Raw genomic sequence first — 21,089 nt, 5'->3', positions numbered from 1 at the left:
AGGGATGAGGCGCTGCAGAAGAGTTCATCGGCGGACGAGAAGGAAGCGTGCAGTGGTTCCGAGGGACGAGAAGCCAGAGCGGAAGACTACTCGAGGAGCAAGAGACACAGCTAGCGAGAAGGTCGGCACGGAGTGCGACTGAGGGACGAAGACTGCGGATGAGTACGTCGGCGGACGAGAAGGAACCATGCGGCGATTCCGAGGGACGAGAAGCCGGAGCGGAAGCCTGCTCGAGAAGACCGGAAGTTGGGTTCGGGTGAGTCCTATTCCGGATGGCAAAGATCACCCAAGTGAGAGAAAGACTCGGTCTGAGGCAAACGGAACCGGAGCAGAAGACCCGGGCTGAAAAAAGTCAACAGGGTTGACTTTCTCGCCCTAGGCGCCCGGAGCGTACCGGGGCGCCCGGAGTTGACTTTTGACCAGATCAAGTTTTGACTCGATCTGAACGTTGGGGGATAAAGTTTTATCCCCCACAGGGCGCCCGGAACCCTCAGGGCGCCCCGAGCAAGGCTATAAATATAGCCTTGGTCCAGAAGCTTTTCAACAACTCATAAATTGTGTAATCCAACACTTGTACGCTCCATTTCTAGAATAGCTTCTATTTTTTGCGCTTCATCGTTGTATGAGGCTTCTCCGCCCGAAGGAGTTTTTAGTACGATCATTTTCCTTGAATTAACAACCTCCCCCGTTGTAACCAAGTCAAATCTTGTGAGCCTCATCCTTCTGCTTTAAGTTATTACTTTTCGATTTTATTCAAGTGTTAGTTTAAGAGTTCGAGAAGAGTTTATTTTTTATTTTCAGGCTATTCAACCCCCCCTTCTAGCCGGCCGCCACGGTCCAACAGCAGCTCCGGGTGCCTGGAAGGGCTCTGAGCGTCTGGGTGTGGATAAAACTTTATCCACGTCACAACGGCTCAACTGGATAAAACTTATTTGGTCCGGGCGCCTGGAACAGCTCTAAACGCTCGGATTATGTTGGGGCGCGTCGAGGAGACGCCCTCGGCTGCCCTAGGGGGTACGGATGCCCAGACTATTCGGGCGCTTGGACTTGTTCCAAGCGCCAGGTCAGTCAAAAGCGAGTTGACTATCCAGATTGTCCTCCATTCCGGCTCCGTTCACTTGGATGATTTTGGTCATCTAGAATAGGGCTCACCCGAACCCACTTCTGCTCTGGCTTCTCATCCCTCAGAAATGTCATGCGCTTCCTTCTCATCCGCCAGCATACTCTTCTATAGCACCTCATCCCTCAGACGCACCGAGCCGGTCGACTCTCTCCTGTGCCATCCTTCTCTCTAACTGCGTCTTTCGCTCGACTTTTTGTGCTCCAAAGTTTTTGCACACTTAGACACAAGATATCAAACATACACAGGACCCAACTTAACTCAGTTGACTATATCAAAATTACCTTGGGGTACCTACACTACAGGCCTTTGTTCCAGCAACAACTCCACAGCCTCCGTTCGAGCGTGGCGAAACTTCTTCCTCCACGATTCCTGAGAGGAAGGCCCTCCTACCGACCCCTCCTTCTGATCGGACTCCCTCTTTGCCCGGGCTGCCGACCGAGATGATATGCGTGCCACTGATCGCCTATCTACCGCCCCCACCAGTCAGCACAGAAGCTCCCGCATCCATCATTTGTTCTTCCCCCATGTCCAAGTTCAAAGATAAGGCCACCTTAAAGCTTTCCGATCCGAGCGGCCACAGGCATGCTAAGGCAACCCTTCGCTTCCGATTGACGAATGGCGCTATCCAGATGACGCCGAATCACACTCTCTAGAGCACCAAATTACAATCCAAGGTCCTCTAGCACAAATTTGGGCAGATGCTAGGGACCGAGTGACGACCATCTCGCTTGGGGAACTCGCTGACAGTTTTACCCAGAAATCAACTGGGGTAAGTTTAGCTGAATATTTTCTTTACTTTTCCCGATCGACACTGACTAACTTCATTTAGCTTGTAGTTCTGGGTGGAAAGTCTGGCTATGTGTCAGAGGCTAACCTTCCTCCAACATGAGAACCAACAGCTTCAAGCGTCGGTCAGACAACCGGACACCTCACGGGCTCAAGTCTAGCAGTTAACCGCGGAGCTATCCTAGCTCAAAAAAGACTTAGACAAGAGCTCCGAGCAACTGCTAGGGTTCGAGCGGGTGCTCATGGTGGAGAAGAACAAGAATAACAACCAGGTCATCCAACTCGACCGGCTAACCAAGCAGGCTCACTATTTTGAGTCAAAAATAAATTCTACCAATGCTAAGAAACTTAGAGATATTAAAGATCTAGATATCAAGAACAAGGAGGCTCGGGTCTTAGCAAAGAAGCTAGAAGAGGCAGAATCATCGCTAGCGGCCGAGCAGTTTAGCCGAACTACGGAGCAGGTGACGAACGAGCTCCGGGAGCATAAATACATAATTGGTGAGAAAGACACCGAGCTGGCTGCTCTGAAGGTCAAGTTGAAGGCTTCTAAGGTTGAGTTTAATAAGTTCAAGAAGGCGGAGACTGATCGGCTGGAATCTTTCAGGGTGAAGTACCTTCGCTCCCAAGATTTCAACGAAATATTCACCGACCGAACTCTCTGTTTCTTTGACTATGGCATTGATGGAACCGTCTAGCAACTGAAGGACGTTGGCTACCTCTCCCATGAGCTGTCGAACAAAATTATAAAAAGGGAGAAGATCTTGGATTCGCTCCTAGACGATGTGCTCAACTACCTTGCCTAGTCTTTATAAGTTTGGCAATAACTTCTTGTACACACCCAAGGCACCTTGTAAAAAATCTAAGTATGAATCGATGAGCGCCCATTCGACTCTTTTAAGTTTTCTATTATGGAGTCTTGTGATCTTTTAACGTATCCTTAGCGTAGTAAACTTGGCTCTTTATATTTGTCCATGTAATATGCCGAACGAAAGTTAAGCTTGGTTGAGCGGCATGCGCATCTTGAGCACTTAGTGCGAGTTCTTCACTTGCTTATATCACGGCCGAATGGATCTAGTGTCTGGAGGTGTGAGAGCTCAACTCACTTATAACTCGTCGAAATGGGTCGAGAGTCTTTGACACTTAGCGTGAGGCCTTAGCTCACTTATAACTCGCCAAAGCGGGTCGAGAGTCTGGCACTGGCTCAGTCTGAAACCCGGGGGCTATAACTTTGAGGCGTGAGAGTATACTCACTTATAACACGGTCGAACAACATGTGAGTCTCGGACAGGCCCGGTCCGAAACCCAGGGGCTATAATTTTGAGGCATGAGAGCATGCTCACTTATAACACGGTCGATTGGCACGTGAGTCTGGGATAGACCCGGTCTGAAATCCGGGGGCTATAACTTTGAGGCACGAGAACATTCTCTCATATAACATGATCGATCGACACGTGAGTTTGGAACAGACCTAATCTGAAATCCAGGGGCTTATAATTATAAGGTGTGAGAGCATGCTCGCTTATAACTCGCCTGAACGGGTCGAGAGTCTTTGACACTTAAGCGTGAGTGCTTTGCTCGCTTATAACACGGTCTAACGACACGTGAGTCTGGAACAGGCCCGATCTAAAACCCAGGTGCTTATAGTTTTGAGGTGCGAGAATATGCACGCTTATAACACGGCCAATCGACACGTGAGTTTGGAACATGCTTAGTCTAAAACCCGGGAGCTATAACTTTGATCGACACGTGATTCTAGGACACTTAGCAAATTTTTTATTTAAACTTTCTTGCATTCATAGAACAAATATCTTTACAATCTACATGAGTTATATCACCCACTTACTATCCAACCCAGTAGAGTTGTAGATGGTTTGCACTCCAAGGCCATTTCAAGTTCCTCTCATTTTCATCTTGTAAATAATAAGATCCTGGACTGAGCTTTTGGATAACTTTATATGGTCCTCCCCAAGGTGCTTCTAACTTGATGACTTCATCGACTGTCTTTACTCTTTTCCAGACTAAGTCACCGACCTAGAAGGATTTGGGAGCACTGGCTGATCGAAAGAACTCAATCAAAGGTGTCCTCTAGTCGGTGGGGGCTTCTAATCCCGCCGTTCTATCAATGTGAGTCACCAACATTTCCTGATCCGTTGGCTTTTCCAACACCACAGGGCTTAAGGAACTTGCTAACTTGGCCAATTCATCCACGTACTAGTTGTCCGCTTGGGGGATTTTTTGCACGATCACTTCTTAAAATTCCGCCTTTAACTTCTCAAAAGCCTCTGTGTATAATTTTAACTTGATGTTGTTTATTTTGAAAGAACTTGAGAGTTGTTGCGGTGTCAATTGAGAATTCGAATAGATAACCACTCGAGTGTCTCCACGTGTTTGGCTGCTTGCAAGCTGGCGATTAGTGCTTCATACTTCGCCACATTATTTGTAGCTTAGTAGTCAAGCCGAACAGGCAGCTGCATTCACTATTCGCGTGGTTATATCAATAGTATGCCTACTCCGCTGCCCTACCAGGTCGAGGACTCGTCCACATATATCTTCCAAGTTTCCTTTGGCTCGACGTTCTGCACTTCAATCACAAAATCAACTAAGGCTTGTGCCTTGATCACCATTCTGGGATGATATTGTATATCAAACTCGCTTAGCTTTATGCTCCACTTGATTAACCAGCCGGATACTTCAAGGTTGAGGAGGACTCTTCATAGAGTGTTGTTAGTTAAGAAAATTATAGGATGCGATAAAAAGTATGGGCATAACCTCCAAGCGGCGAGGATCAGCCCATACTCTAGTTTCTCGAGATAGATGTAGCGACATTCGACATCTTTCAATAATGGCTTAAAAAGTACACTGACACACTCATCACTAGCACATTCAAAACTTGCATAGTTAGAATCTGCTCACTCAGAATCAGCAAGGGCTGCATCTGAGCAACTAAAATCCCCTCCAACAGACATGGAATCAGAAACACACTCACAGGCAAAATATGATCAGTGCATTGAGTCAGAATCAGATCAACTCACAGTAAGCTCATTCTTAGAAACATACATAGCTACAGACCCATATTCAAACTTAGAAACTAATGTCCAGAGAAGGGAAACAAGAAAGCATAAACAAACTTGGGAAGCAAAATATTCCATGCATACTCCATACAAACTGAAGGCGCAAAAAAGGAAGAGTAACCAACAATAGAACAAAAAAGGCAAGCAACAAATTAGTTGCACAATTTGGGCGTGATACCAAGCTTGGCACAAGGAGCTTACGAGATGGAAAAAAAACTGAACCGAGGGAGGGTAGCTCATACAAAATCCAAACTCAAGCTAGAGCTCAACAAAGAAGGATGAATATGGAGGCAAAAGCACAAAGAAAATACAAGGAGAGTTTGCACAAAAGGAATGCCACAAATTTGTACAATGACTCTACACCAATTGCTGACATGGAAGAGGCAAAAATTCAGGAGATTACTAAGGCATCCCCAGATAAAGAAAAGACAAGTGAGGGAGACATAAGAGACCAATTCAGAAACTCTGACAGTGAAAAGGCAGAATTAACTAATGATGTGGCAAAGGGGCAAATAGGGAAAGAGGAAGCCCCAAGGGTACAAAATCGAGCCATTGCAAATAAAAGGAAGCATGATGCACCACCAAATACTGAAACAGAGGGCCAAGAACAACAACTACTCACCTTGCAAGAAGACCATGACTCAATCCCTGAGGAGGAGTCATCCAAGCCAACCATAGTGGGTCTTACGACTACAAAATGGTGCCGAAACCTGAAAAGTGTTGCACAAACCATAAATACAATCGAACAACAAGAAGATCAAGTCACAGGCAAGGAAATTCAGCAGGAAAGAGGAATGGAAGAATCTTAAAATGAGCAAGAAGGGGAGGGAAAGATACAAGAGGATAGGTGGAAACGAGAAAGGAGGACCCAAACTACTGCTAGGAGGCATGTGCCTCCTAAACAATTATGAAGATAGGATCATGAAATGTAAGAGACCTGAACACAGGCCTCAAACAGAAGGAGGTCAGGAGCCTCCTCCTGAAATATAAGTTGAGTGCATTATGTATCATGGAGACAAATCTTACTCACCAAAGGCACCGACACTTGAAGACACATGGATTCCAACAATGGTCCTATGAGTAGCAAGTAGGCATCAACGACCAGAGTAGGATGCTTCTTTTCTAGGATCCACAACTCATTGCCCTAGAGGTCAAAGAGTGAAAGATCAATACATACAAATTCTCATTCAATGCAAGGTTGCAAGGACCTTTTATGCAGTAACTTTCATATATGGGCAGTTATCAATTACTAGTAGAAGAAGAATGCGGGAAGATCTACATCAAATTTCTACGACCATGGAGTTATCTTGGCTCATCATGGGAGATTTTAATTCCCTCCTATCCCCTATGGACAAACGTGGAGGAATAGATGTTACATCATATGTTATAGCAGATTTCCTAGAGTTTGTGATTATGGATGGGATGGAGGATCTACATGCAACTGGATGTCAGTTCACATGGACAAATGGGCGAGTGGTTTGCAAATTAGATAGAGCAATGGTGAACAAGATCTGGTTGGAGCAAGACAGGAGTAGTGTGGAAGAATTTAGACCGCCAGGGATTTTATCAGACCATGCTTCCTATATTGTATCCATTTTAGAACCTCAGAAACCACAAGCCAAGCTTTTCAAATTTTACAACATGTGGACCATGCATCATGATTTTGACCAACTAGTACAAGAGAATTGGACACTTGAAAACTCAATGATTAGGTAAGGTGTATGCCAGTTTAAACTAAAGCAAAAGTTCCTATTCCTTAAGAAGCCACTATGACAACTCAATAAGGAAAGCTACCAACATATACAAGAAAGAGCAAAGATGACACAAATACACCTAGAGAAAGTACATTATGTTGGTGCGGTTAGCACTAACGATTTAACCCAGGTTTTGATGAATGACAAATAGGTTAAGTTAGTTTTGTTGTTGTCTGACACTTTGATCGAGTGTGCAGGAGAAGTCCAGACAGGTCGACGATGTGCCGGAAAAGTCCGACTAGGTCGACGGGCTGATGGCAAGAAGTCCAAGCGGTCGACGGGCTGACCGCAGAGAAGTCCAACTAGGTCAACGGGCTGACCGGATAGTGGCGAGAAGTCCAAGCGGTCGACGGCTAACCGGACGCTGGCGAAGTCCAAGGTCGACTGGATGGCCGGATAGTCGGCGAAGTCCAGACGGTCGGGGCCGGACGTCCCGGTAAGTAAGGTAAGTCACGGAGGGGAGTGATCTGCGAGGACGCGTTCGGGAAGGAACATTAGCGTCGATCCGGCTTAGATCTATTTCGGATATCTAAGTCGAGATCGTGACTAGATTCTCTCGGAAAGACGGAATCTAAGTCATACTCTTTGCTATTACTGTTGAACTTTAATTGTGCTAACAATCTATTTTACAGATATATATTTGCCTCCGGACTAACGCTTGTCTTGCAGGACTGCGAAAACAGGTCCCAGCGCCGGAAGGAATCCAGCGCCCGGAAGGATCCGGCGCCGAGGCAAACTTTATCCCGATTGCGCCGCCACGTGGAGCTCACCGGTTGGACTTGCCACGTCTCACCACCTGGAAGGGATCCGGGCGCCTGAGCTTCATATAAAAGAAGGGGCAAGGGTGGAGCTTCATATCAACTCAGAATCCAAGATCTGCTGCTTTGTGCTCTTGCGACGCCACGAAAAGCTCTCCGACTCAGTGCTGGTTTTGTTTTAATTCTATTGTCGGTATTTTCTTTATCTGTCAATTCTTGTACTTAACTCTGTAATATTCGAATTGATAGTGATTGCCCAACGAAAGTATTCACGGAGTACGGGCCTTCGAGTAGGAGTCGTCACAGGCTCCGAACGAAGTAAAACCATTGTGTCTATTTTACTTTTCCGCTGCGCTTATACTCGGTGTTTTTTCGAATCGATATTCACCCCCCCTCTATTGAATCTAACGGTCCTACAAGTGGTATCAGAGCAGGTACCGCTCTGATTTGGTGCAACCACCAGTCAGTCAAAGAGGGGTGTTTTTTAAAGAAAAATAGATATCGTTCGTCTTTTAAATATTGAAATAATATTTTTTTTCAAATATTTTATTAATATTTTATTATTTTTTTCAAAAATAGTGAAATATTATTTTTTTTTCGGCACTACTAATCCAAGACCAAGTCTTGGGATTTTTTTTTCTGTTTCTCTGTGTGCAAGAAAAATGACTCTTCAAGAAGGACGGAACCCCCACGAACCACCACCATACGATCAAGATTTTAACTATTGGAAGCGATTAATGGAATGCTTCTTAGGAAGCGTAAACTTTGATTATTGACTGATATTAAGAAAACCTTCTCAGAACTCAGAACTAAACACAAATGTAAGTAAAATCATTTGTAATGTTTTACCTAACAATGTTTTATGCAGAGTAAAAAAGTACAAAGATGCACATGATCTTTGGACCAAATTGATCAAACTTCACGAGGAGCCGATGGAGCTCGAGGATCAAGAAAAAATCGAATCTGAACTCGGGTTAGATCCAATCGAAAAGCCTACTGAATTAGGGGTTGCGCTCAAGGTTAGTGATATTTACCAAAATACCCCTTCTAATAGTAGTTTAGAAAATATGAGCATTGATCTGATTATTTCAGAAAATATATGTGAAAATAGTGTAGTTGACAATAATTACAAAAATACCCCTAGGATATTATCTGATAAAACAAATCCAATTAATTTAAAAATTTCAAACTTGAACCTAAACAAATCTGAAAACTCAAATGATAGAGATGATAAGGTCAATATTGATCTAGATAAAATTAATAAATTATTTAATAATCTAGACAATATTAATCTAGAAAATCCTATCCAAACAAAAGATAATTTAATTAATAAAAAATTAAATTTTAATGATAAGAATAATCTAATAAATTCCACTAATTATATCAACTTAAAAAATAAAGAAAATATAAGAATAAAATCAAACACTTTGATAAAATCAAAACTAAATTTAACAAAATTAAAATTAAATGTTAAGAATAACATATTAAATAAAGATAATCTGAAAAATTCAAAATTAACAATTAATAAAAGGTTAAAAGATAAACCTTTAAGGAAATATAATTCAAACAATTTAATTAATTCAAATTTAAAAATGAATAAAAACTTAAACTTTAAAAATAAGCTATTAAATAAAAATAATTCAATTAACCTAATAAAAGTGAAAATGAAAGAAAATTTTAAATACATTCTCTTAAAGAAAGATAATTGACTAATTTAATTAATTCAAAATTAAAAACTTGAATCTAAATTACAAATTAAACATTAAATTTTAACCAAAACTTAACTATAATAAACCCAGAACTAAAAACTAAAATTATGGCCAATAATTCAGGGGGAGGCTCCAGAATAGCTGGCACCTCCAAAACTAACCTACTCGACAGGGTAACCCTAACCAACCTACCCGAAAAGGGTAACCCCAACCAACCTACCCGACAGGGTAATTAGGACTAGCTAAAGAGGGTTCAAGTTTAACTTGAATAATGGTACTGGTGAAGTTTTTTGATGATAGTACGTTGGGGAAGCTTGGGCATCGCATGTCTAGAAAGATATAACTTCAATCTGGTGCATTTGGCCAAGTGGAACCGACCGAAGCTACCTTTAAATGGATCCTAACTAGTTAGACCAAGGTTTAGTACTAAGCTCCGTGGATAGGACTATTCGGAAAACCTCGAAAGGTTGGTTACTTCTAATGACGTCCAAGTGACTCACAAAGCTTAGAAGTTTATACGAAGAATGCCTATTTGTTGATACCAAAGCTAAACCTGAATCTAACACCAGTTAAACCAAACTCTGTAATAAAATCTAATTCATCTCACAAAATTATAGTATTCCCTGATTGATAATCTAGATCGGGTGAGATGAATAAGGATTAAATTAATTTTCAAACTAAAATAAAATTAATTAAAATTAAAATTCGAATTTCAAATTACTTAAAATTAAATTTTGAATTTCAAATTAAAATTAAATTTCAAATTTCAATTAAATTAAAATTAATTAAAATTAAAATTTGAATTTCAAATTAAAATTAAATTTCAAATTTCAAATTAAATTTCGAATTTAAAATTAAATAAAATTAAATTAAATTAAAATTAAATTTTTTTTACTCAAAAATTTATTTTAAAAATTAAACTTATTTTTTTTAATTTAAAAATTATTTGAAAAATTCTTTAAAAACTATTTTTAAAAAAAAATTTCTTTTAAAAACTATTTTTAAAATTCTTTAAAAATTATTTTAAAAAATCTTTAAAAATAATTTTTAAAATTCTTTAAAAATTATTTGAAAAATTCTTTAAAAACTATTTTAAAAATTCTTTTAAAACTATTTTTTAAAATTCTTTAAAAACTATTTTAAAAATTCTTTAAAAACTATTTTTAAAATTCTTTAAAAATTATTTTAAAAATTCTTTAAAAACTATTTTTAAAATTCTTTAAAAATTATTTGAAAAATTCTTTAAAAATATTTTAAAAATTCTTTTAAAACTATTTTTTAAAATTCTTTAAAAACTATTTTAAAAATACTTTAAAAACTATTTTTAAAATTCTTTAAAAAATTCTTTAAAAACTATTTTAAAAAAAAACATTCTTTATAAACTATTTTTAAAATTCTTTAAAAATTATTTGAAAAATTCTTTAAAAAACTATTTTTTAAAATTCTTTAAAAAAAAAAAAAATTTAAAAATTCTTTAAAAACTATTTTTTAAAATTCTTTAAAAACTATTTTTAAAATTCCTTAAAAATTATTTTAAAAATTCTTTAAAAACTATTTTTAAAATTCTTTAAAAACTCTTTTTAAAATTCTTTAAAAACTATTTTTTAAAATTCTTTAAAAACTTTTTTAAAAATTCTTTAAAAACTCTTTTAGAAATTCTTTAATTTTTTTTAAAAAAATTCTTTAAAAGCTTTTTTAAAAAATTCTTTAAAAACTCTTTTAAAAATCATTTTAATAACTTTAAAAAATTCTTTTAAAAATTATTTTAAAACATTTTAAAAATTATTTTAAAAACTCTTTTAAAAATCATTTTAAAAACTTTAAAAAATTCTTTAAAAAAATTCTTTTAAAACATTTTTAAAATTATTTTAAAAACTCTTTTAAAAATCATTTTTAAAACTTTAAAAAATTCTATTAAAAATTCTTTTAAAACATTTTAAAAATTATTTTAAAAACTCTTTTAAAAATTATTTTAAAAACTCTTTTAAAAATCAATTTAAAAACTTTTAAAAATTCTTTTAAAAATTCTTTAAAAACATTTTAAAAATTATTTTAAAAACTCTTTTAAAAATCATTTTAAAAACTTTAAAAAATTCTTTTAAAAATTCTTTTAAAACATTTTAAAAATTATTTTAAAAACTCTTTTAAAAATCATTTTAAAAACTTTAAAAAATTCTTTTAAAAATTATTTTTAAACATTTAAAAAATTATTTTAAAAACTCTTTTAAAAATCATTTTAAAAAAACTTTAAAAAATTCTTTTAAAATTTATTTTAAAACATTTTAAAAATTATTTTAAAAACTCTTTTAAAAAATCATTTTAAAAACTTTAAAAATTCTTTTAAAAAATTCTTTTAAAACCTTTTAAAAATTATTGTTATTTTAAAAAAATTTTTAACTTAAAATTATTTTAATATAAAAATTATATTTTTAAAATTATTTTAACTTAAAAATTATTTCAAAAATTATTTAACAAAAAAACATTTAAAAAATATTTTAAAATCATTTTAAAACTATCTAAAAATTTTGTATCATTTTGAAAAATTCTTCTTATTTTTTCACTATAATGAAATTTTGTTAACTTAAAAATAGTAATAATAAATTATTTCTATAGATTATTTTCACTTTAAAAATTAGTATTTTGACTTTAAACTCATTTTTAATCTTAAACATCACGTTAACCTTAAAATTAATTTTTATTTGACTTAACTAAAAATTAAATCTTAAATTAAAACCTAATATTGAAATTACAATTAAAATTTAAAATTTTAACTTAAACTTAAATTAACCACTAATATTAATTTAAATCTAAAATCAAAACTGAATCAAACATATGTTAATTGACATAAAACATATTATAAAAATCATTCTAAATTCCTTTTAAATGCTGTTTTAGAAATCCCTTTTAAAAAAAAAAATTTAATAATAATAATTATAACTAACACTTTCATTGACCAACTCAATCAAGTAATATGAAATTTAAATTATTTCACTAAGTATTAAATTATTAAATCAAGTAAAAACTAATCAATAAATTATTGATAATGCATAAAATCTTATCTTATTTAACCTTAAACTAAAGTTAAGCACCTGAATCTAAAATTAATTAATAATTGATTAATCAAATTCAAATAAACAGTTATACCAAGGATACAGAGATAATAATATATGTATTACTAAATTAGACAAATGTGTTAGGGCTTTGAAATTTAACACAACCAAATCTTAGTATTAAAGGGGAGATATTAAATTAAGGGGAGTAACCAATTCAGGGAGAGGTTCAATTTCTTTTAAATCCCCTAGAAAAATTAATAAATAAGGAGGATTAATAAATTAAAGGAATATCAAATTCAGGGGGAGGTTTATTTTTTAATTATCTCCTTAAGCGTTATTTTTTAATCTTCTCTTTAAAATCTCTCTAGAAAATTCTACCTTATTTAAAAAAAAAATACTTTGAATATTTTTAGCAAATATTTTCAAAATTTTAAGTATCAAGTTCAGGGGGAGAGATTAATTAAAATTTTGTGTGTTTGAAAAAATGCTTTTTTAAACTAACTTATTTTTAAAACACCAGTTTTCAAAAAGTTAAATTTAACTAAGTTTAATCTCACCTAATTTTTAAACCTGATTTTAAAAGTTGAATATTGCAAATTTAAACTTATTCAGTTTTGTAACATATGCTTGAAAATTCAACTTTCCAAACTTAGCTTTTATCAAATTAGCCTTAAAAATTTATTTTGGCAAAAATTTTACTTCTTGAAAATTATTCTTACTTGTTTAATTTTTGCTTTGTTTTGAAAAATCGAAGTTGAAAATTTACCTTTTTAAAAAGTAAATGTTACTTAAACATGCAAAGTAAATTTGAAAACCTGATTTGAAAATCTTTTCACACTTATGAAACTTGATTAACTTTATACTTTTCAAAATTTAACTTGTCTCCCCCAAGTCAACTTGACTATTTTTTTAACTTGGTGTTAAAAAATTGTACTTTTATCTTTCAAATTTTGAACCAAACTTACCTATCTTTCAAAATTTGATTACCTGTTACAGTAACTCTTCACTATGGTTATTTACCTTTGTTCATTTTTTTTGATGAATGCCAAAGGGGGAGGAGGGTTAGGTGGTTAAGTTAGCTAAACCAATTTGAAAATACAAACTAACAAACTTTACAACCACATAAATGCATGTTGTTTTCTTGCATATGTTTTCACTAACTTAACCAGGTTGTCATTCCATCAAAAAGGGGGAGATTGTTGGTGCGGTTAGCACTAACGATTTAACCCAGGTTTTGATGAATGACAAATAGATTAAGTTAGTTTTGTTGTTGTCTGACACTTTGATCGAGTGTGCAGGAGAAGTCCAGACAGGTCGACGGTGTAGTCCAGCCAGGTCGACGGGCTGACCGGATAGCTGGCAAGAAGTCCAAGCGGGTCGACGGGCTGACCGGACGCTTGGCGAGAAGTCCATCTAGGTCGACGGGCTGACCGGATAGCTGGCGAGAAGTCCAAGCGGGTCGACCGGACGCTGGCGAGAAGTCCACTAGGTCGACGGACCGACCGGATAGTTGGCGAGAAGTCGAGACGGGTCGAAGGGCTGGCCGGACGTCAGCAAGTTAAGGTAAGTCATCGGAGGGGAGTGACTGCGTTCGCCGGAAGGGAACATTAGGCCGATCCGCTTAGATCCATTTCGGATATCTAAGTCGAGATCGTGACTAGATTCCGGCCCCGAAGACGGAATCTAAGTCATACTCTTTGCTATTACTTTGTTGAACTTTAATTGTGCTAACAATCTATTTTACAGATATATATTTGCCTCCTGACTAACGTTTGTCTTGCAGACTGATTCAGGGTTGGGCGCCGGAAGGAATCCAGCGCCAGGTCCGGCGCGGGGATCCGGCCCGAGGCAAACTTTATCGATTGCGTCGCCACGTGGAGTTCACTGGTTGGACCTGCCAACCCCGGGCGCCTGGAAGGGATCCGGGGCGCCCTGAGCTTCATATAAAAGAAGGGGCAAGGGTGGAGCTTCATATCAACTCAGAATCCAAGATCTGCTGCTCTGTGCTCTTGCGACGCCACGAAAAGCTCTCCGACTCAGTGCTGGTTTTGTTTTAATTCTATTGTCGGTATTTTCTTTATCTGTCAATTCTTGTACTTAACTCTGTAATATTCGAATTGATAGTGATTGCCCAACGAAAGTACTCACGGAGTACGGGCCTTCGAGTAGGAGTCGTCACAGGCTCCGAACGAAGTAAAACCATTGTGTCTATTTTACTTTTCCGCTGCGCTTATACTCGGTGTTTTTTCGAATCGATATTCACCCCCCCCTCTATCGAATCTAACGGTCCTACACATTAGAGGGTTTTAACCCAAGGATCCGTGGATGAGGAATACAAAGAAGTCAGGAAAGTCGCTGACCTCCTAGCACAGGCCGAGTACCTCTTCTACCAATAAAGGCAAAACATGCATATTTTAAACAAATTGATAGAAACATCCTTTTCTTCCACTCATTAGTCAAAAGGAATAACGAGAGGAGAGAAATAGTCGTTATTGAAAGAGATGATAGGATGTCTACCACCAGTCTTCAGGAAGTTGCTTAAGCATTTGTCAGACACTATCAGGAGCAACTAGGGACCCAGGTAACACATGCCAAATTCCAGGCCGAGTGTATGTAGTTTGGAAGAGTTTTGACGTCTGATCATCAAGCCCAATTAGCAAGGATCCCGACTATAGATGAGATTAGGAGTGATCTTTTTAGTATAGGAGACCTTAAAGTATCAGGCCCAGATAGATATAGCTCCAAATTCTTTAAGCAGACATGGAATACAGTCAAGGATGACTTCACCTCAGCTGTGCTAGTGTTCTTCACTACTGGGCAACTTCTAAAATCATAGAATCACACTCTAATTATCCTAGTCCCAAAAACAACTTATGCAAGTAAGGTGCAAGATTATAGGCTCATTTCCTACTACACGGTGTTTTACAAAGTGATCTCCAAGCTCCTGACTAGTAGACTGGTAGAGGTCTCAGATCATCTTCTACATCCTACATAGACTGTCTTTGTTAGAGGTTGTACTATTACAGATAATATCCACTTGGCATAGGAATTCCTAAGAAACGACACTAGAAAATGAATATCATTGAGATGTACTTTGAAAGTGGATCTGTAGAAGGCCTTTGACTCAGTGCACTGGGATTTCCTGTAGGATGTCTTAGTAGAACTACACTTCCCAGCCGTTTATATCACATGGATCAGAGAATGTATCACAATCAGCTTCTTCTTTGTAGTGATTAATGACATCATGCATGGATTGTTCAGAGGTGGTAGAGGACTCAGACAAGAGGATCTCCTCTTCCCTTATTTGTTTGGAATGCGCATGGAGTATCTATCTTAGTCACTAGCATGAGTACTATTAGGTCTGATTTTCATTTTTCACCCCAAATGTGAATCTCTGAGGATAGAATATTTGGTGTACGCAGATGACCTATTACTACTCTCCCGAGGGGATGTCCCATAAGTGACATAGCTAGTTGAGAGCTTATCACAATTTACCCAGATGGCCGGTCTCACAACTAGCTTAGCTAAGTCCAACATTTACATGGTAGGGATAGACTCCCCTACACGAGATCAATTGCTTACTATCATAGACTTTCAGATAGGGGAGATGCCTTCAGATACTTGGAAATTCCTATAGACTCTCAGAAACTAAAAATTTCATATTATAACATACTCCTGGACTCACTCACCCATAGGATCGGTTTGTGGCCGAAATCTATATTATTCTATGCCGGGAAAGCATAGCTTATATCATCAGTCCTACAAGGGATGGAGTGCTACTGGATGTCAGTTTTACCACTACCCTAGGGGTTATTGACCGCATCTACAGCATTTGCAGATCTTTTACGTGGATGTCCAGGAAGCCCCCTATTGCATGGTCAGAGCTAGCTAGTGAGGCCCAAGCGGGAAGATGGTCTTGGCTTGAGGGACTTATGGGCATGGAACCAGACACTTCTGGCAAAAGTTCTATGGCACGTACAGGACAAGCAAGACACACCATGAATACGCTAGGTACATCACACATACTTACAGTAGGTAGGGGTATGAGGTGGCAGAGCAGGCATACAGACTCCCCACTGATCAAGCAACTGATACATATCCAGGATAATATCCTCAGCATAGCAGGTAGCTTAGAGGCAGCGGGACAAACACTCTCATCCTGGTTCAGTCACAGGAGGGGGAGGTGTCAGGAGAGCATATCAGAGAAATCAGAGCTAGGAAGACCCGAGCCGTTATAGTTTAACAGAAAGACATTCAGCTAAGCCATGCCTTCACGGTGTGACTTTTGGCGCATGAGAGGCTACCGGTGCGAGCTGGACAAGATTACTTGGAGGAAGACTCTGCACCTCCCGTAGACATGATGAGGAGACTGTGGATCATGCCTTTGTCAAATGTTAGTCGATCCAGTAGCTGTGGGGACATGTCAGAGGATGGTTATGTTAGAATTTGAGGGATGTCCTAAGGTAATCATTTTATGATTTTTTATTTATTTGATAAGTATAGATTCACTATTTGAGTGCATATTATATGTTTGATTATCTTAAACTCATTTACTGAATGTCTATAATATAATTCATAGTATGAGAAAATTTGTAATTAGAGCACAACTAGTGATTATCTCTACATGTGTAATTATGAATATATTGAAATTTTTTTAGTCGTCAAATTGATGCATTCGGACATCCAACAATGATAGATCGGGTTAGATATGATGTTGAGTAGTCAAAAATCCAACGTCCTTTTATTATTATTTTTTAAAGCAACGCCCTTTTAACAATAATTTACATAGTTCAAGACACTCATTTAATTTTTGTCCTTACGATCTCTTTTCAACTTCATTTTTTTTTTATCAATAGTCTTAATTATGGACTTGAACTAGACGTTTGGTGAAGTGCTTGGCTCGATGTGGCATGGACTTGAGTTAGGTTTAACCTGTAATATTTAAACATGAGGCTTGTAATTAGTATTTCTAATTAATTTATACTTTTCATGACTTTTTATTTAATTTATGATTTTGTATGTGTTTTTTATTTTATTTTATTTTATTTTAAAATAGATTGTTTTATTTTTTTTTTATCAATTGACATCACATATTGACTTATATCTAATGATCTTGAAATAACTAGTTCACCCAATGAAATTTTTTTTATCAGTTATCAAAATAAATTGATAAGAGCTTATAAGTGGATGGTGATCCATCAACCTAATATTCTTAAGTTAACTATCCATTAGCCCCACGGGCTACGGTGCAGCATCAGGGCACTAAATTGTCACCTAGGTATCCGTAGTTCGATCCCAGCTATGACATATTTATAGTTTTTTTTCCTCTAAATGGCGGGCATAACCATTGGATGTTAGGCTCCTGGACCACCCGCCGCGAGCACTTCCCGGTTTGCTCTCGCGACCGGTGGAAAACTTTCGTGAGGCCAAATCGGTCGCTCCAGATTCAATATTACCTGGTTTAATTTTTTTAAGTTAACTATTTGATCTTGCGCTATGACCCCTCAAAGGATAAGACACCGGTGAATTGTCAAGAACGTTAATGAAGTTGTCATGACCCGAAGGAAGAAGGGGGTGAGATGTCTTCAATATTGACCAAGTCACTTAATTAGAAGGAAAATGATGTGTCCAAAGATGCTTGCAAGGAGTAACAAAGCCAATGAGGGGTTAGAACAGAGATTGGGATGCCCTGGTCTTTTACTCTGACACTCAAGTCAGGCTCCGGCGAAGTATATGAATCAGGTAAATAATACTGTAATGAAGTATATAAAGTCTTAATGTAAAAGCATATCAGATCCGCAAGAGCGGGTCGGAGGCGGCACAGAGCCAGAGGCGATGGCATGAAGGCGGGAGGACGACTCAGAGCAAGGACGACGGCATGGAACCGGAGGAGATGGCACGAAGTCGAGAGGATGGCATGAAGCGGGGAGGACGACACAAAGCTAGGAGGATGGCACGAAGCCGAAGGACTGCATGGAGCCAGAGGACGTCGCGGAGCTTGAGGATGGCATAGGGCCGGAGGATAGCACGGAGTCGAAGGACGGCACAGAGCTGAAGTGATGGAGGGATCCAACAACCGGAACACAATAACAACTCGTAGGTCGGAACATAGCATCGGTGTGAAGGCCGGGAATAGCAGTTCACATGTAGGAAGGTGACAGAGATGCAAAGGTCGAAATACAATGGCACATAGGCGGGAAGGTGATGTTGGGGATCTTGTATGGCCGACTAGAAGGGGGGTTGACTAGATGGTGCCCCCAATTGATCGCTTCTTTCTACAATGTTAGTGCGCAAGAGGAAATACAAACAAAGCAAGTAGAAAGTTAAACTAAAGAAAGGAAATGCAAACCACAACACGCCGATTTATGTAGTTCAAAGATTAGGGTTCCTACTCCATGGTTGTCCGTAAGGTGGGCGATCCCTATCCGTCGGTGGATTAATCCCCGAAAACTCCGGCTAGCACAATCCTCCATGTCGGTGGAGAAACCTAATCATAACTCGACCAAGAACACACGGATTGCAACGTAGGCTTGGAGACTCTAATTAGACTTTAACCAAGTCTAATTTTGTCACCTTAGCCAGCCATCCCAAGCTCCATCTTATAGAGTTTGGGAAGAAACAGCAAGGCTATTTACCGTTACTAGTCGACTAGTCCTTGCACCAGTCGACTAGTGCATGGCCAACGACTCTCTCAACGGCTCTTTACCAGTTGACTATTCCTTGCACGAGTCGACTGGTCCCTACCGTTCGGGCACTGAAACTCTCTGTGCTCACCCCCAGTTTACTGGTCCCAGTACCAGTCGACTAATATAACCCTAAACTTAGGGTTTCCCTTCCCGAGTGCATTTCTCTCGCACTCAGACCCTCACGACTCGCTTGACTATTCTTCGCAGCCTTGACCTCTTGCCTTCAAGCCTACTTTCCTTTGCCTCTTGTCCCTCGGATGCATCCAAGCTTGCAGCTCATCCCTAATGTCATCCTTCGCATATGCCTCGAAGTAGCTTCCCTCGCCCCTTATCCTCGTTGCCTTGTCCATGGTCCCTCGGATGCTTCATCCTTCACTGGAACTGAAGCTATCAAGCTGAGTCATATATGTATCCTGCAAACTTGTACACTCACATACACATATCAAATACAAAGACGAACCTAACTTAAACCCTTTGCCCAAACATCAAAACACATGGCCACACAAACCATTGGGATTGCTCCAACAATCTCACCGTTTTTGATGTTTGACAATATATTTAAATTAGGGAAAACATAATAGCAAATAAACATGCTAAAAATAAATGAACTTATGTTGCCAAGGCTACGCACTTGGACTTACACCGCCGAATGGACTTACGTTGCCAAGGCTACACAACTTGGACTTACACCACCGAATAGACTTACGTTGCCAAGGCTACACAACTTGTACTTACACCGCCGAATGAACTTACGTTGCCAGGACTAGACAACTTGGATTTACACTGTCGTAACAATATGAACCATGCATTAGAACTTATCACAAGGCTTCCCCTACACCTAAGCTCTCCATTGAGCTAGGAATTTTACATAGGGATATTTAAGAACCTATCACAAGGCTCCCCCTACATAAAGGTACTTAAGGTTTTTCCAACTAAACCTTACTTCTCCCCCTTTACCTAACATTAAAAAGCTTCCAACAATATCCCAGTTGTCAAAAACTTGATCATCAACCTGACCCTAAACTCGTGTATTTATTCCCTATGGATCTCATGCACCTAAACGAACTGACACGGTCCAAACAAATGCTGAAAAATAGTATCAGCCTGGTATCAGTCGACTGCCTCCAACATTAGTCGACTGCCCTCTTCGATACATCCTCACAGAAGCATTCTGTAGTCGAAAAGTATTGTTATCAGTTGATTGGTAACTGTACCAGTCGACTGGTACCCTTTTCCATCCCAAATACATTTTGAATCTGATTTTAAAAATGCACAAGTAATTTCATAGACATCCAAAAATCCTTAAATTTTATAGAGAGGTCTGTTTTACCCGTGTCTACTTGGAAAAAATACATTTAAAAATATATCTATCGCTAATCTTAAGATTGACACAAAATCCAAAACTATCTAAATGGTTTAATTGAACTTTGACCTAAATCCAATTATCCCTAGCATTGGTTTATATGACATCTATACATCCAAAACTATCGCTAATCTGTTTTACCCGTGTCTACTTGGCTTCCTCTTGATGTATTTGCCCATACTAAACCACAATGCATCCCTAGCATTGGTTTATATGACATCTATACATTCAAAGCCAATTATCATGCAATATGACCCCACTGTCATATTTCTATGCATAAAACTAACCTACTTGTGTCAATTCTCTAAGGTTGAGACTCAAATCCGTCTCTAAACCTTTTGGCACATTCCATGACTCAATCTAGACTCCCAAGTAAAATCCACTTAAGATCCATTTGCCATGGGTCCCAACTTGACTCTTTGAGCTCCCCCTATAGCTTTTAACCTTAACTACCTCCCTAGGTGACTCATCTATTGTGGCTAAACCACAATAATGCTCCTTAGAAGATTCCCATATCTTCTTGACCTTAGACACATCATCCTTGCCTTTAAATGACTTTACCTTGTCATTTCTTGACTTCTCCTTGCTATAGTCATATGCAACCCTAGCATAAGACTTTCACTTAACATTGGAGACATTAGATTGGTATCCTAAACCTGATCTATCATTGTTGGATTTTTGACTACTCAACATCATATCTAACCCTCTAGATCCAATATTGAATCTCTCTAGGGGTTTCTTCAAATGATCAAGCTTTGCCTTCAAGTAGGAACTTAACATAGT

This window comes from Zingiber officinale, chromosome 7B, assembly GCF_018446385.1.
Source record: "Zingiber officinale cultivar Zhangliang chromosome 7B, Zo_v1.1, whole genome shotgun sequence".
Classification (NCBI taxonomy): Eukaryota; Viridiplantae; Streptophyta; class Magnoliopsida; order Zingiberales; family Zingiberaceae; genus Zingiber; species Zingiber officinale.
This window is presented reverse-complemented; position numbering follows the sequence as displayed.